This window comes from Sarcophilus harrisii, chromosome 4 (assembly GCF_902635505.1).
Source record: "Sarcophilus harrisii chromosome 4, mSarHar1.11, whole genome shotgun sequence".
NCBI classification, from domain to species: Eukaryota; Metazoa; Chordata; class Mammalia; order Dasyuromorphia; family Dasyuridae; genus Sarcophilus; species Sarcophilus harrisii.
In genome coordinates, this window is record NC_045429.1 from 152,973,524 (window position 1) to 152,992,562 (window position 19,039).

Below are 19,039 nucleotides of genomic sequence, written 5' to 3' on the forward strand. Positions count from 1 at the left end.
TGGAGCTGGGTGGCAGACATTTAGAGGAAAACATTCTGTGAAATACAAGAATATCCACTGATTTTGTTATGGTTCAATTAAAAGTATTTATTTTCTAAATTTGCAAATAGACTCATTTCCTAAGTGTTAACATACTTTTCTTCTGTTAATATTTTTTTAAAAGTTATATTCCATAGCATTCTTTTTTATATTTGAATCAGGCCTATTCTAACAAAAAATTATTTTCATTCTAGATCATACCTTTCCTTATGTTAACCCTCTTTTTCAACTTGTTCAGTTTCTCTTAAAGAGCTCTGAACTATATTCCTGAATATCCTCTTTTTTCCTTTTATATTTTGTGCAGTAGACTCTGTCTCTTTATCTTTAAGAACCTTAGGTGCACATTTCAAAGATTATAATTAGCTGATTTAAATTTCATGTCCAAGTTACATCTTCCAAACAGTAAAGTTATACTTTCTAGTCTTGAATTATACATAACAGAGCATATAGGGCACATTTCTGCAAGAACCAATCTGCTACATCCTGGGCCTAGAAGTATACTTAATTTGAATGGAAACAGAAACTGAAAAAGAAAATTTTAGGATAGAAGATTTGTCAAATTACACATTAGTTTTATAAAGACAGCAATTTTGTTGTATCAGCTTACACATCATTTAGGACTTCTGGAACAAAAGAATTAAAATAAGACACAGGAAGAATTTTCTCCTGGCTTCCCTGTTGGCTGTTGTGGGATAGGGAGGAGAGGGGAAAGACTACTATGGATCTTGACATTTAACTTTCTTTTATATGGATTACCAATTAAATGGTGCAGACAGAGCTAGATTAAAATATTGTCAACTCTTATGACCAGCTTTTTTGAAGTAGAATTTTTTATTTTGAAAATCATATTTAAAATAAAATTATACAAGATGATGCAAAGTATGAAACAAGAATTACTTGTACAGCAGGGTGGTTTTTAAAGAGACAGAGAAACTAAAGACTAAATTGCCAACATTTCTTGGATTATGAGAAAGCAAGAGTTCCAGGAAAATATCTGCTTTTGCTTCATTGATTATGCTAAAGCTCTGATTGTATGGATTCTAACCTATGTCAACTCTTCAATGAGAGGGGACTATCAAATTATTTTACTTGTCTCTTGAGGTACCCATATGCGAATCAAGAAACAAGAGTTAAAACTGAACAACTGATTGGTTTAAGATTTGGGAATGTATATGACAAGGCTGTATATTGTCACATTATTTATTTAATTTAAATGTAGAGTGCGTCATGCAAAATACCAAGGTGGCAAAAATCAGAATTGAAATTGACAGGAGAAATATTAATAAACTGAGATATGCAGATGGTACCAGTCTGAGGGCAGAAAGTGAAGAGAAGCTTCTTGATGAAAGTGAAAGGGGACAGTATAAAAACTGAAAATGAACATTACAATAAACCAAGATCATGGTAAGTGGCCCCAAAGAAATTGTTATAAATGATTTTATATGAATAGGTGCTCTTCTTGCTAATCATTGAGGTAGTTAGATGGTCCAGTGGATAAAACTGGAATTGAGGTCAGGAAGACATCTTTATGATTTCAAATTTGGCTTCACATCCTTACTAGATTATCTCATGCAAGCTACTTAATCCAGATTGCCTCAGTTCCTCATCTGTAAAATGAACTTCAGGACATGCTACACGAGTTCAGTAAATGTTAAATGGGTTCATGAGGAATCAAACATGACTAAAATGATGGAATAAAAACATTTCATTGGAAAGTCAAAAACTGAAGCTAATGTTTAAATACTTTGGACACATAATGAGAAGATAGTTCTCACTGGAAAAAACCCTGATGTTGGGGAAAAGGCAGAAGGATAGAGAATGGCAGAGGATAAGATGGATAGTCTTATAGAAAAAAACAAACTTGAAATTGGACAGATTTCAAGAGATACTGAAGGATAAAAGGCCTTGGAATGCAATGGTTCATGGGTTCACTGAATGAATAACGATAATATTACATATATGTGTGCACATAAATATGTACATATGTGTGTACATTGGATTTTTCCTATGCTCCTTCTCCTTTTAATAATGAGGGCTAGAGAAGTTTCTCTACTACAACTATTATAGCATGTTGTTTTCCCATACTTAAATAGATCACATATCTCTTAATTTCATCAGTATGAGTACTTTTTCCATCACCATAAATGTCATTATTCCTTTCATGACTAGGCAGATGGTCTTCATTAGTTGCTAGAATTCTAATAGTTCCTCACCTAGTCGCCACCACTTGTGAGGAGTTTCTTTTGAAATTTAGCTAGATCTATAATAAAGACATGATTTCTTAACTATATAGAGAACTTTAGGCAAATTGATAAATACTCAAAAGATGTAAAGAAGTTTTCAGAGAAATGAAAGCTATCTATAGTTATGTGAGAAAATGTTCTGAATCACTATTAGACAAATTCAAATTAAATAGTTCTGAGATATCTCCTACTTATTAGATTGGTTAATATGATAGAAAAGGAAAATAATAAATGTCATCATGGATATGAGAGAATTGGGACACTAATGTACTGTTGGTGAAGTTGTGAACTGATCTAAACATTGTCGAGAACAATGTAGAACTGTGCCAAAAGGGCTATAAAAATGTCATTCAACAATATCATCGCTAGATATGTATCCAAAAGAGATTTTTAAAAAATAAATAAAAGGCCTATTTATACCAAAAAATATTTATAGCAATTCTTTTTGGGGGAGGGTAGCAAAGAATTTGAATTTGAAGGAATGCCTATCAGATGGGAAATGGTAGAACAAGTCATAGTATATAACTAAATACTACTGTGCTATAAGTAATGATATACAGAATGATTTCAGGGTCAGGGGATAATGTTTAAAAGTGTTTGTACATGTAACTGGGGGAAAATCAAATATTTGAAAAAAAGAAAAAAAAAAAAAAAAGCTAGGTTCATTGTTGGAAGATAGACATATTCCCTATCTTTAAGAATATACTTTACATCAATTGCATTAAACTTACCATTACATAAATGCTCACAATATGAAAAGCAATATTCTAGACATAGGCAATAAAATGATTAAAACTACAACTAAACCTCTATACTGACAGACTTTACTCTCTACTGGAATTTACATTTACCTGAGCCTTTCCAGCTCAGGTAACCTATGAGTATGCTATGAACATGCTTTCCTGACAGTATTTGAGAACTCACCATATCATCTATGACATAATGAAATATTGGTTCTGTGGAGAGTCTTGAACATAATGTATTTGAATGAATTAATTCCTCTAACAAGGCCATTGAATACATACACACACTAACACACACACACACACACACACACACACACAGAGAGAGAGAGAGAGAGAGAGAGAGAGAGAGAGAGAGAAAGAGAGACAGGTGTTGATATATATAAATTTTCTACTAGAAGAAATTTTGGAAATTATATAAAGGGAGAATAATATGATTTTAAATGAGTTTACACAACAAAAAATAAAAACTTTTCCATTTTCCATAATTATTTTATATGGCTGTGTTTATTAAAAATATTCTTATATTTTTGTAGATATCTAGGAACTTGTGACTAATAATTTCTTTTGTTTTTAGTTTTTTTATTTCAAAATATATGCATAAGTAGTTTTCAACATTCACCCAAGCAAAAGCTTGTGTTGCAAATTTTTCTCCCTCCCTGTCTTCCAGCCTCTCCTTTAGATAGCAAGAAATCTAATATATGTTAAACATCTGCAGTTCTATACATATTTCCACAATTATCTTGCTGCACAAGAAAAATCAGACCAAAAAGAGAAAGATAAAGAAAAAAAGGCAAGTAAACAACCACCAAAAAAATAAAATGGTGAAAATACTATAATGTGGTGCACATTCAATCTCACAGTCCTCTTTCTGGATGCAGAGGGCTTTCTCCATCAAGTCTATTGGAATTGGTCTGAATCACCTTATTGTTGAAAAGAGCCAAAAGAATTCATCAGAATTGATCATTACAATCTTGTTGTTGCTGTACCATGTTCTCTTGGTTCTATTCACTTCACTTAGCATCAATTCATGTAATTCTCTCAAGGTCTTTCTGAAAGCCATCCTGGTGATCCTTTCTTATAGAATAATAATATTTCATAACATTCATGCAACATAACAGCCATAATCCAACTGATGGGTATCCACTCAATTTCTAGTTCCTTGCCACTAGAAAAAAGGCTGCTACAAACATTTTTGCACATGTGGGCTCTTTACCCTTTTGTTTCCCTCTTTGGGATACAAGACATAGTAGAGACACTGCTGGATCAAAGGGTATGTACAGCTTGATAGCACTTTGGGCATAGTTCCATATTGCTCTCTAGAAATGGTTGGATTGGAACTCACTTCATCAACAATATATTAGTGTTTCAGATTTCTGACATCCCCTCCAACATTAATCACTATCATTTACTGTCATCTTAGCCAATCTGAGGAGTGTGTAGTGGTACCTCAGAGTTGTCTTAATTTGCATTTATCTAACAGCGATTGAGAGCATTTTTCCCAAAAGACTAGAAATGGTTTCAATTTCTTCGTCTGAAATTTGTCTGGTCATATCCTTTGACCATTTGTCAACTGGAGAATGGCTTATCTTCTTATATATTTGAGTCAATTCTCTATATATTTTAGAAATGAGGCCTTTATCAGATTTGACATTTCCCCCCAGTTTTCTGTTTCCCTTCTAATCTTGTCTACATTGGTTTTGTTTGTACAAAAACATTTTAACTTAATATTACTGAATTTCATAATACATTCTAGTTCTTCTTTGGCCACAAATTCCTTCCTTCTCCACAGATCTGAGAGGTAGACTGTCCTTTGTTCCTCTTATTTGTTTATAGTGTACTCTTTATGTCTAAATCATGAACTCATTTTGACCTTATCTTCATTGCCTAGTTTTTACCTACTACTTTCCAATTTTCCCAACAACTTTTGTCAAATAGTGAATTCTTATCCTAGAAACTGTGGTCTTTGGGATTATCAAACATTAGATTACTATAGTCATTGATTATCATATAATTACATTGTGATAATTCTAATTTTTCTGGTAGTTTACTTATTGAACTCTCAAGAATAATATGAGCCCTAAATTTATAGAATAAGGATTTGCCATGTACTAGTTCATGAAATTTGGCATATTTTTGATGTATAATCAGGAGGTACTAAATTTTCACAAATATGAATGATGTCAAATAGTTTCTTTTATTTTCTTGAATTATCTTTATTGACCAATATGTCTGGCTGTTTTTGAAGATAAGCCTTCTGTAATTTCTGATGTATATAGTTTGGTCCTATGTCATCTTAATAAATCCCTTCATTTCTATAAATTCATGGGTTTCAGTTTCTTTATGGACATACTTTTGATAGAGTTCATTTTTATTGTTATTAAAAGGTAAAAAGTTGAAGTTTCATGTGCTATCTTGAGGTCAAATGTAATTATTCTGGTAAAACTCAAAGTAGAAAATTTTGAGGTCCTAAACCTATTACTTCACTTCACTGCAAACAGCTGCAGGATCTGTAAATAGTGACTAAAATTGCAAAAGACAATCTTTATTACACACATGCACACTAGGAAAAGATTTTTGACTGTATGCCATTTTCTTTCACATGTGGTCATTCCAAGTCAGCAATGCCCTTTTAAAATAATGAACAGAAGCATAGACTCTTACAAGTATCATTATATATGTGTTTATGCAGTTTCTAATACTGTTTGGGCTTTTTGTAAAATGTACTTGTAACATGGTTATATAAAGTAAATTATTAAAACATAAATTACAGTTATAATTATCACAATATCTGGAGCCATGGGCCTCCCTAGGTATTTTGGTTTGCAATAAAAGATAAAGGACATATTTTCCTAAATTTAAAAAGTTCAAATAATTATCGAGCAAAAGAAAGGCCATCATTTATTGATATTTATGAGGAGGTAGTTATTGGATGTAATAATGTGTGGTAAATCTTTTAAAGTCAATGTCCCTGGCATATACAAAACTTCTGCTCAAAGAAATATTTAAAACAGAATTTTAAATTAGGGAATTGTGGGTGATAAGAGAGTTACTAAGTGTCTCCTTCAAAGCTTGTTCAATATTTGTTGACTTTAAATAGCATTTAATTTAAATCTGTATATTTTGAATATGCAATATCATGCTTTTCTTATCTTCCAATGTAATATAATGTTAAGTATTCTTTATTTCAAGAATCAAGAATCTTTTTAGATGATAACTATTCTATTTTTTCTTTTTATAGAAAATACAAAAATGTATTGATTTACTTATTTTGCATTGCTGTAGATTAAGTACAGAAAAGATGTGGGATCAGTGATCAATATTCCTCTGTATTCTGTCTCTGAAAGTGAAACAAGAAGTGGCTGATGATAGTTAACATCTATACTGTCAACCTCCAGAGGTTACTGTGGCCTATTAAACAACATAGCTTTCTATAATACTCTACTACTGATTTTTCATCCAGAAATGTATGTAAGGCACATACATCAAACATCAAAGAGCACAATATTTTCAAAGACACAGGCATTCCTTGATTTCCTTATTCATTAACTTATTGTCTAGTACTTTCTTTTTTATATTCCAAAATTATGTATTATCTTCTCCTAAGTACTATTCCGAGATTTCTTAGACCTTGCTCATATACTTCATTATAACAGACAATCCATTTGCAAACAATGGGTATTTTCACAGGCATTTCCTGGGATATTCTCTCTCCTCACCTTTGCCTTCTGGCTTTCCTAGCTTCCCTCAAGTCCCAGTTTAAATTCTCCATTCTATAGGAGGCCTTTCCCCATTTCCCTACCTTAACTCTAGTGTCTGTCTCTATTATTATACATTTATCTTCTCTTGTTTGTACATATATATTTTATGTGGACTTTTTTCTTCATTTTTTTTCCCTATTAAGACTAGACATGTTCCTTAGGAATGGCAACTCTTTCAATATCTGTCAGTCTTTCAATCTCTCTCTGTTAGTTTGTCTCTGTAACTCCCCGTCTCTCTTCCTATCTCTCTTTTTCCTTTGTATGCTCAGGGCTTATTTAGTGCTTGGCACATAGTATGTTTTTAATGAGTATTATTGATTAGTCCCTTTTTTTTTTTCTTTTTTTTTGAGTTCCAGTGAGCTGGATTTCTCATTTATCAGATTTGTAAAATTAAATAATTAATGGATCAATCAATGAAGAATTCAGTAGATCCTTTCTATATACAAAGCACTGCTAGGTCCCAGAGACATGGAAAACAAAGAGATAAAGAAAAGTTAAAAACATGGCTTCAGGAAACTCACACAAAGATCTCTCACACTTAGGTGAGGAGGAATAGGTAAGGGTGGGGCGTGGGTGGGGCTAGCGCATGCGCATCGTGGGTAGGAGAACACTAGGATCCAGAGCAAGCACCACAGCCTCCTCTACCTCCCCAGCCTCACTTTTGCTGTCCCCTTCCCAGGCCCCAACCCTGTCCCATTTTCAGTACATCCTGGGTCTCAGCCGACCACCACCATGTTCAAGTCGACCAAGGAATCAGACCGTAGGAAGTCTTATCTCTTCATGTCTGTGGCCCAGAGATTGGGACAACTGTATTTGGACAAGCTGCTGCCGCTGGAGGAAGCCTATCACTTTGACAGGTTCCACTCTCCCTCGCTCTTGGAGGCCGACTTTGATAGCAAGCCCATGGTACTGCTCATGGGCCAGTACAGCACGGGCAAGACCACCTTTGTCAGTTACCTCCTCGAGCAGGAATTCCCGTGCATGCGCATTGGCCCCGAGCCCACCACGGATGGCTTCATTGTCCTCATGCATGGTGAGGTTGAGAACGTGTTGCCAGGCAATGTGGCTGTGGTGGACAGACGCTTTCCCTTCCGCAACCTCACCAACTTCGGCAATGCCTTCCTCAACCGTTTCGTGTGTGTCCAGCTCCCCAACGAGGTCCTGGAAAGTATCAGCATCATTGACACCCCAGGAATCCTTGCTGGAGAGAAACAACGGGTCAGCAGAGGTTATGATTTTGCGGGGGTCCTTCAGTGGTTTGCTGAACGAGTGGACCTTATCATCATGCTCTTTGATGCTCATAAACTGGACATCTCGGATGAGCTCGCAGAAGCAATCCGGTCTCTCAAGAACTATGAAGACAAAATACGCGTGGTGTTGAACAAGGCTGACCAAATAGGAACTCAGCAGCTGATGAGGGTCTATGGGGCTCTCATGTGGTCCCTGGGGAAGATTGTTACTGCCCCTGAAGTGATGAGGGTATATATAGGGTCCTTCTGGTCTAAGCCCTTTGTGAATGATGACAACAGCAAGCTCTTTGAAGCAGAGGCTATGGATCTCTTTAAGGATATTCAGAAGTTGCCCCATTATACCACGATTAGAAAAATGAATGATTTGATTAAGCGAGCCAGACTGGCTATGGTCCATGGCTATATCATCAGCACCCTCAAGAAAGAGATGCCCATGTTTGGTAAGGAAAGCAAAAAAAAGGAGCTGCTCAATAACTTGCAAAATGTGTACCAGAAAATTGAACGAGAATATCGTGTTTCTCCTGGAGATTTCCCAAGCATCCCAAAGATGCAAGAACTGCTTCAGGGTCATGATTTCTCTAAGTTTCAGAACTTGAAGCCCAAGCTCTTTGAAAACCTGGAACAGATGCTCTCCAAAGATATAGCTCGATTGATGTTTATGATAAAAGAAGAAGAGGCTGCTGCTGCTGCTGCTGCTGCTGCTGCTGCTGCCCAGGCTGCTGCCATTGTGGAGGAGACCTCAGGGGCTCTGGTTATGCCTACTGTGACACTATGAATGGGCCTTTGCTACAGTAAGGGCACTGGAGAGGCAGAAATAGATAGATAGATAGATAGATAATTTCTCATTCCCAAGTCAAAGCTACATACCTTTCCCATAGTTTACTTCCAAAATATAAGATTTTTGTGGTAATATATGAGATTTGAAAAAAAAAATTACAAACTAAGACCACTGTGAACATACACATTCTCCTAACATCCAAATATTTTTTCTTGGTATTATGTTACTTAAATTGATGCATTTCCCTGGAAACACCATTATTATATAATATTAAGCATGGTTTTCTAATAGGTTCAACTCCCTATAGAACCCTTATAATGTGCATTGGAAACATTTCAATCTGGCTGTATCATTAGCCTCTTTTTCTCATATCAGAATATTTTCAGTCTAGAGCCTGAAAAAAAAAAATGATTACCTAACTTTCAATTTGTTTGGGAACAGACCACCATTTGAAAAACAAACAGAGAGATTACTTCAAACAGAGAGGACACTCGAAGCTAAGTGATATATTTCTTCAACTGATAGCCAGTGACCTTTTAAGATGAAAGGATAATAGTCTGCACTGAGAAGGGGGAGAAAGCTCTTTGTGCTATTTACAGGGTTTAGAGGTCATTTGACTACAGAGAGAAAAGGATACAATGGAGGTTGCAGAAAACACTAGAGAATCAAGCAGGATTGTTAGTCTAGATATTCTTGTAGGTCTGCCCATTGACTATTTACTCTCCTCTTTTAACAGACCCCTCTTTTCCCCAAACTAAGGATGAGTTCTGTTTATTGTCTATGTGGGTCTATATATCAGCTGTCTATCTATGGTCTCTTTAAGTTTGCAAGTAATTGGTCTAAACCAGGAGCCAAATGCCATTTCTAACTCATTCAGTATGCTGGTGATCATATAACAGAGCTGAGAGAATATGATGGAGGTCTCATAAAACACAGTAGGATATTATTCCCAGTCAAGTTTTGTGCTTTATGTACCTCTGTTTGCAAGCACAATTAGTGTCTTTGTTTCCCTTCTGATCCTGGGAGTCAGCTTGACTATCCCATTGACAAAACTCAAAGAGTTTCCCACAGTCTTTCTAAAGCATCCTAACCCATATAGAGATGGCTCTGTTTTCAACACATGAACAACAAAAAAGCTTTAGACAAAAGTGAGGGATTTCTTCCAGAGGGAAATTAAAATCAGGTCCTGCTTTTATACTTCTCCTGATAATGGTAGAAAAAAAAAAGAAACAAAAAACATCTTAATTATATTTTATCTGAAGTTAGTGTTAGTCATTTTAGATTTTAACTCTCTTGTTGGTAATACAAATATCAAATCAGAGGTCTATATGCATAACAACCTTGCGAAAAAGTTCCTGTTATTATTATCCTCATTTTACAGATGGGGAAACTGAGTCAGACAGTAAATTATTGTCACTACCAGTCAGTTTCTGATGCTGAATTTGATCTCGGGTCTTTCTGAATCTAAGTCTATGGCTCTATCCACCGCAACTCTTAGCAGCATCATAATGAAGAGGTTGAACTAAAGTCTAAGGTCTTTTCCAGTTCTAATTCTCTCACTGATTAATTTTTATGGTTTTAGAATGCACTCTTCTAAAAGTCTGGCAGTGTAAAAGGTAGGAGCTACAGTGAGTGGCATGTAATAAAGCATTGTGTATACAGTTCTGTGCAAAATGCAATTAAAATTTTGTAGATGAGGATCCTTAGAGACTGTTCCAACTCATTTTACCAATAAGGAAACTTTTGGTTTGGCATACTTTTGTAAAGAAAACGTGGGCACTCTGAGGTTATTAGAGGTAAACCCATTATCTTCATGTTCTCAAATTATTTTTAAATGATTTCCTCAAAGCACTAGATATATATTTAAATTTTAAATAACCCTATAATGTAGGTAATGTGAATTTACCACTCTGTGGCAAATATAATAGATGGAGTTTAATTTCAAAATCTAAAAAAAGTTCAAAATTCTGGAAGCAAAGGGTTTTAAATTAATTATACTAATGTGATACTGAAAAATAAGCTTCCAAAATAGTGGTATATAAAACTCAAACTCAAAACTAAACTTCTTTTTCCCCATTAACCTAAACTTAATATTCACAATTTCAGATTTTAGTTTCCTCATCTTTAAAATGGGGATAATAATAAGACATACCTATTAGGCCTGTTATGAGGTTCAAATGAGATAGTATTTGAAAATTATTATCATGATACCTGGCATATAATAGAGTACTATCGATATGTTAGCTGTGATGATTATGTAATACAAGGCTCTATTAGTATGGAATTAAAAGGCAGAGAAGGTGTCTACATTTGAGATCTAGCTTGATAAAGAGCTAGGCCAAATACACATGAAATATAAGCACTTACCTTTTAATGACCAAAGAAAGAAAGGTTGAATAATTTTATATGGAAACATAGAAACTGATCTGAGTTGTGATTAAAGAGAAACCAGGTATTTTAAATAAAACAATATTTAAATATCATTAAATAATGTTATAATGACGATTGCAAGTGGGGCAACATGATAGCTTGTAAATATCACCACTATTTGGGGCTGGGACATGAGGGAGGTAGCAATTTATAGAAATCAGTGTGTATCAGCTAAATTTAGCATGAAAAAGGCTCCTCCTACATATGTATCAATTTGGGTGGAAATCAGTGAATCAGTTCTTTGGAGGAAAAAATATAGAGAATTTAAAAATATTTTACCAATTTGCCCTTGAAGAACTAATGTGAAAAAAGAACTACAATCTAGTTTTTTTTTTTCTCCAGATTTCCATTGTCTTTAATCATTTACATTTAAAAAGAGTATTTTATTCATAGTTTACAATTATTTATACTCAGCATCCCCAGACCTCCTCTCATTACCTTGACCTTTGTATTTACATCTTTTCAGTATCTAAATACTCTTTAGTTCCCAGTTATCTGGTTTATATAATGAAAAACGTTAGTGAAGTTTTGTTTAAACAGGACAGAATTTTATCCAAAAAATCATGCACCAGCCTAAGTTCTAAAAGCATAAGAGAAAACAAGTTATAGAAAATTAGCTAATGTTGAGAAATTATTTGAATAATAATGTATATATGTATATATAGCATGTTATATAGCCTTTATCTCTTTACAGTCTCCCAACATTCTTATGAAGTAAATGCTAAAGGTATAACAAATAGTCATGAGGGAAACTGAAACTGAGAAGAGAGTGCCTTGCTTGTAAATCACAGAGCAAGTGGATGTCAGAGACAGGAGATAAACCCAGGTCTTCCTGACTCAGTGTCTAGTTCTATGTCTGTTATACCAATAGTTAAGGTACATATCTGTACATTAGTGAGGATTAAATTTAACTTGGGCTTTTTTGAGAAGTGTTTATTCAGTGTTAGCTTTAATAATTGCATGGCTAAGTGAAATGGGGAATAAGGCCTTGGACTCGAAGAGAGGAAGACTCATTTTCATAAGTTAAAATACAATTTCCAAAACTTATTAGCCGTATGACCCTGGGCAAGTCACTTAACCCTATTAGCCGCAGTTTCTCATCTATAAAATGATCTGGAGAAGAAAATGACAAACTACTTCAGTATCTTTGCCAAGAAGACATCAAATAGGGCCATGAATAATTAGACATGAGTGAAATGAGTCAACAAGAATTATCAAGGATAAATATTTTAAGCATGATAGTGCCTTAAGCAAGCATTCTCAGTGCTTTGCTGTGACATTCACAAAGGGAGATATATGATATGGGAAATATAAAGAGAAAACATAAATGGACCATAGTTTGTACTTTAGTACACAATCTGTACTTCACCAATGAGATTAGTAGATGAGGAGTTGACAACTCCCAACAAATTTTTGCTACTTTGAATGAATTTTTGATTGAGAGTTTCAGAGCACACTCAAGTGATAGTTCAATAAATTTATTTCAGATCACCTCAACATCATTTTTTTAAGAAATTTCTTTTTAAAATTTTTTTTATTTTTCCCAATTTCATGTAAAAACTGGCCCCTCATTGAGAAGGCAAGTAATTTGACATGACGTTACATGTGTAGTCATGCAATAAATATTTCCTTCCAAGTCATGCAAGGAAAGAAAACAGACCAAAAAAAAAAAAAAACCAAGAAAAGTAAAACAGTATCTTTGGTCTTAATTAAGGCTCTACCATTTTTTTCTCTGGAGGTAGACATCATAAGTCTTACAAATTGTCTTGTATTATTGTTTTGCTAAAAATAGTTGTTAATCATAGTAGATCATCTTACAATGTTATTGTTACTGTGAAAAGTGTTCTAATTCTGCTTATTTCATTTTGCATAAGTTCATGTAAGTCTTTACATATTTTTCTGAGAGCATTCTGCTCATTTCTTAAAGCACAAATAACGTTCTATCACAATCATATACAACTTGTTTGATCAGTTTCCTATTGATGGATGGGATATCCCCTCAATTTCCAATTCTTTGTCCCCACTAAAAGAGTTGCTATAAATATTTTTGTATATATAGGTTCCTTTCCTTTTTTTGTTTGTATCTCTTTGAGATACAAGAGAAAAGGTATTTTTTGGTCAAAGGATATGTACGGTTTTATGTCCCTTTAGGCATAGTTCTACGTTGTTCTCCAGAATGGTTAATAAATGTACAATTTCAGCAGACATACACATTAGTGCTTAATTTTCCCACATCCTTTCTAACATTAGTCATTTTCCTTTCCTGTCATATTAGCTAATGTGACAGCTGTGAGATAGTAAATTAGAGTTCTTTTAATTTTCATTTTTCTCTTCAATAATGGTTTAGAACATTAAAAATGCTGCATGACTATAGATACCTTTGATTACATTGTTTGAAAACTGCCTGTTCGTATCCTTTGGTAGTTTTTCAATTGAAGAATGCTTCTCATTTCTATAAATTTGGCTTGACTTCCTGTATGTCTAAGAATGAAATCTTTATAATAGAAACTCAATGTAATTTATTTTTCATAGTAATAATTAACTATATTTTTCTCCATACTATTTTCCCTGTATATTCTACTCTATCTCTCTCCTTTTACCTTGTACATTCTTAAAAGTAATTTTCTTCTGACTTTTCCTACAAACTTCTATCAGTTCCCCTCCTCCCTTCCCTTATCCCTTTCTCTTCCTGTTTTCCTGTATGGTCAGATAGATTTTTACACTCATCTGAATATGTATATTATTTCTTCTTTCAGCCAATTCCTGATGAAAGTAAGGTTCATGTGCTCCCCTCCCTACTTCTCCCATTTCCTCTTGCAAGGTAAAAGCTCTTTCAGGCCTCTTTTATGTCAGGTAATTTATCCCATTTTTTCTCTCCCTTTGCCTGGGAGAAAACCAGTGCCCACTTTTTCTCATCCTTTAATTTGATATTTTTAGATAATCATACTATCACATTCAACTCATAACTCTGTTTACTGTCTATAGTGTCCTAATAATGAGAAAGCTTTAGGAGTTATAAATATTATTTTCCCATATAGAAATATAAATAATTTAATCTTACCAAATACATTATGATTCCTTTTTCCTGTTTACCTTTATATGCTGCTTTTATATTTGAAAGTCAAATTTTCTATTCTGCTCTGGTCTTTTCATCATGAATTCTTGGAAGTCCTCTATTTCACTGAATATCCATTTTTCCCCTGAAAGATTATACTGTGTTGCTGATTCTTTGCAGTTCCAGCTCTATAGTCCTCCAAAATATATTCTGAGTCTTCTATTCCTTTAAAGACTTAGAATATTTCAGAGGGCAAAAGAGCCAGAATTCTGTAAATTTGGTAGAGTATAACAATAGCATTTATATAGTACTTTAAGGTTTGAAAATATTATTTTATTCTCACAACAACTATTAAAATAGGGTGGCATTTTCCCCCATTTTACATTTAAATAAATTAAGGCAAGCAGAAACTAAATGATTTGCTCAAAGTTACAAAGTCAGAAGCTGGATTTGAACTTAGGGCTCCCTGACTTTAGACAGAAAATGCCCATTCTCACCTGATCCAAATCATTCACAATAGTAGGGATCAAAGGATAGGTCTTATGTTTCCTCAATTTATTGCATTAGGACCTTTGTTGTTTCTCTAGTTTGGAGATGTCATGTGGATAATTCTCTTATTCTTCTCCCATTTTTCATCCTAAAGTGCATGCTTCCCAGGAATGCTTTATGGCGTAAGGTAAAATTGATAAAATCTATAAATTATTATACTGATGAGTAAAATATCTCTTCTTTGATTGAAAGCTAGATTATGGCATTGCATTCCTAGGAATTCAACACTCCAAATTCCTCTATCAAGAGATGAAGGTTCATGAATATTGTCCATTACTCTCCTTTAGAAGCCACCTATATTAGCACCTAGGATCAAGATGTGAGAACTTGACTTTTAAGGGAACTCATAAATCACCTCCTTCAATCTCCTTATTTAAAAGATGAGAGATGAGTAAACTGAGCACCAGAGATCCTAAGTGATTTGCTCACAGTTGCACAGTGTAGAGGCAGGACCTGAATTCAAGTTCTCTGACTTTAGAGTCAGTACTTTTTTGTTTTATAACTCAGTTATAATTCTTAGAGCTGCGCTTATAATTTGCTATGAGGGGCAGCTAGGTGGCACAATGGATAGAGCACCAGCCTTGAAGTCAGGAGGATCTGAGTTCAAATCTGGTCTCAGATACTTAACACTTCTAGCTGTGTGACCCTGGGTAATTCATTTAACCCCAATTGCCTCAGCAAAAAAAAAAAAAAAAAAAAAAAAAAAAAAAAAAAAAAAGAAAAAAATTGTTATAATAATATTTAGTTAACATGAAATGATCTAAATCAAATTCCTTCCATACTGCCTGTCAATTTTCTCAGCATCACTGAATCAGTTACTGAGTAAGCTCTTATCCCTGTTGATAGAATTTTGTGTTTTTGACCTTCTAGATTTGTTTGCTTTTTTATGTTGTGTACCTAATATGTTCTACTGATCAATCTCTCTATTTTTAACCAGATCATCACCTTACATCTTATCCCAAGAAAAGTTCCACATGGATAGAGGACTAGACATAAAAGACCACAAGATTAAAACAAAAACAAGGAATGGTTCTTGAAAGAAAAAAGTCATAACTAAACAGAAGATGGAGAAGAACCCAGAAGATAAAATGGATACTTTTACATACATATTTTCCCCACAATTAAATCCAATAACTCTAAAATTAAAGGGAAATAATTATTGGGGAGAACATCCTTGCAGCATGTTTCTCTCATAAAATTCTCTTTTCCCAAGATATATAAGGAATTGATTCAAATTCATAATGAGCTATTTCCCAATAGATTAAATTATCCAATAATATGAATAGGAAGCTTTCCAGAGTAGAAATATAGACTAGTTATATGAAAAATATGCTCCAAATGACTGATAATTAGAGAAATTTAAATTAAAAATAAGTCTGAGGTTCAGTATCACATCCATCAAATTTGCCACGATGAGAAAAAAAGGATTGATGCACTTTTTGTGGACCGATGATGGAGTATAAATATTCTGGAAAGCAATTTGTAATTGTATATGCACAAAAAAAAATCACTAAATACCACATGCATACCCTTTAACTATACTGTATCACTTTTAGGCATATACCTCAAAAAAATGAAAGGAAAAAAATCCTATTTTCCTCCATCCTACTCCCTTCAAAAAAGAAAGAAAATAATGGCATCTCTTTTTGTAATAGGAAAAAAATGAAAAGAATTGTAAACTAAGGGGATTTCCAGCAACTGAGGAATGGCTGAATAAATTGGAGTACGTGAATATGATAGAAAAGTATTGTGCTTTAAAAAGTGAGCAAACATATTTGAAAGAAATATGGAAAGACTTGTGTGCACTGATGCAAACTGAAGTAAGCAGAACAAGAAGAAAAACAATCTCTACTATAACATCAATATTTCAAAATTAATAATTTTGAAGACATAAATTGATGAATAAGATGAGAACTAGATTTATAAATAACACTTAAAGACAAAATAACTTTGAAAACTATAAGAACTCTCATCAGTATAATGACCATCTATGATTCCAGAGGATTGATGATGAAAGCATGCTATTTACTACTTAACAGGTGATTGATTTCAGGATATTAAATTATATATATATATATTGCATACAGCCCAATTATTAATTTTTTCTTGGCTATATTTGTTACAAAGAATTGTTTTTCTTTTTTTTTGTTTTCCAGTGGGATCAAGGTGGGAGGAGAGGTTGTAGATTCTGTTCATTTAAAAAAAATAAAAATTTAAACAAATGATTATTGATTAAATAATAGTTTTGAAAATTTTCTCTTTCCTCTTTCCTGTCAATATATTTGTTAAGCTTTAGATTCAATAAATAAGTAGTCCTGATACTATATTTCTTGTAAAAAGGCTTTATAACTTTCAATGATTCTGCTATATATGTTCTAAATTTCTATTCATACAAAAAATTCTAAATGCCCTCTTTGTGAATTTGAAAATTCAAGAAAATTATATATAGACAATTATAGAACAATTGAATATTAGATCTGAAAGAGATATCCAACCATTTCGTTTTGGAAGTGGGACAGATTAGAAAACCAAGACTTTAAAGGTTGTAAGGTTAATAATTACTGAAAAAAAGTGGAGTCTTCAAATTCCCAAATACATTTCCTTTTCCTTTGAAAGATTAAATATTGCACAGAATAAACTTCTCAATGAATATTGACATATGGAAACATTTTTCAACCAACTGTCAAATTTTTGACTTATGAAATGTTGATATAACTAACTTGATCTTGCCTCTCAGTTTACAAATATAGTCATGACATGCTCCTATTTCAGATCTCTGCTCAAAACTTATTTCCTATATTAAGGCAAGACAGACTAACTACACCAACTTGCATCTTCAATCACCTCCATATTTCCTACTTATCGCTATTGTGTAGATGAGGGTGCAGATTATTCCTCTGTAATTTATGGACTTAGAGATTTTTCTGTAAAAGTAAAAGAAACTAAGATAAGAATCTCTTGAATAATGTTTTATATAACTTATAGACAAGATAGGACTTCAGCTCAAGTCTTCCCAACTCAGATGTCTGCCCTTAATTCATTATGCTATGCTTTTGTTATTTGTTTCCTCTCTATTAATATCAACAACATGCAAACAATTAATATAGCAAATAGCTGATACCTCCAGGACAAGTGAGTTGCAACTGGGGTATCACGTAGCATATGCTACAGTACCCAAGAAGGAGGTTGGGAACAGGATAGGCAGCCAAATTGTAGGTGGGAGGAATAAGCAGAAAAATCTGCAGTCTTCACCTTTCTGCAGCCAAGTCTGCCCAACCTTTTACCCAGGCTACTTAGGTCAGATTCCAAAATGAGAGACTTTTTACCTTGGAGTCAGTTATTGCTTGTTTTTCAAAATGATTGCTCCAGAAGCAATTCAATTCAATCTCTTTCTCAGGTTTATGTCTTGTCTTTGTATTGCCTTCTTCTTGATGATATTTGTCAAAATCAGAAATGGAGTTTATCATTTAACCACTGTTTGCCTCAGTTTCTTTATCTGTAAATGGGAACAACAATCACATCGGCCTGCCAGAATTACTATGAGAATATAACAAGATAGTTGTAAAATGGTTAATAAAACTTAAAGCACTACATAAATACTAACAATTATTCTCAATGGTCTCATCAGAAATTCATATCTACTTTCCCATCTAAAAGTATTTCAAGTTTTGGAATAGGCTTGGAAACCTGTCTTCTCATTCCCTCTTTTTAAGTCACTATATTGATTCCATGAATCATCTGTTAGCAGTCCTTTTGAGGAACTTTTTAATCTGCCAAATAATATGTCCTGTGATTTTTGGAAGATGCCAAACCAATTTTTTAAAGGAATTGAGAATATCTTAAATATGCCAATAATAAGGAATGTGGTAGAAATACAATTCTGAAATTTTTCATTGTTAATTTAGGACTTATTTGATGGAAACTGCTATATTTAATTAGAATGTATTAATTTACAGCATATTAAACAAACAAAAAAATTCAAGTTCTTTGGAGTCATACCACTATGTGTTAAAGTTGTATCAAATTCTCATTGTCAAATAATTTACCTCCCTATTCATTTCATTATCAAATATTAGCAGAAATGGGATTCTAATCTGAAATAATAAATAGACGTGGAGCAATGTAAGAGGCAATTCTAGTCAGAGCTTTCATGTTAACTAGAAATTTCATTTCCCTGTTAAAGGGAGGAAG

At 33.5% G+C, this 19,039-nt stretch overlaps 1 pseudogene; it reads left to right on the forward strand.

The window, feature by feature from the left end:
* The first annotated feature begins 7,388 nt into the window (after nt 1-7,388).
* Nucleotides 7,389-16,391, forward strand: LOC100922996 (annotated as a pseudogene).
* Nucleotides 16,392-19,039: the final 2,648 nt, after the last annotated feature.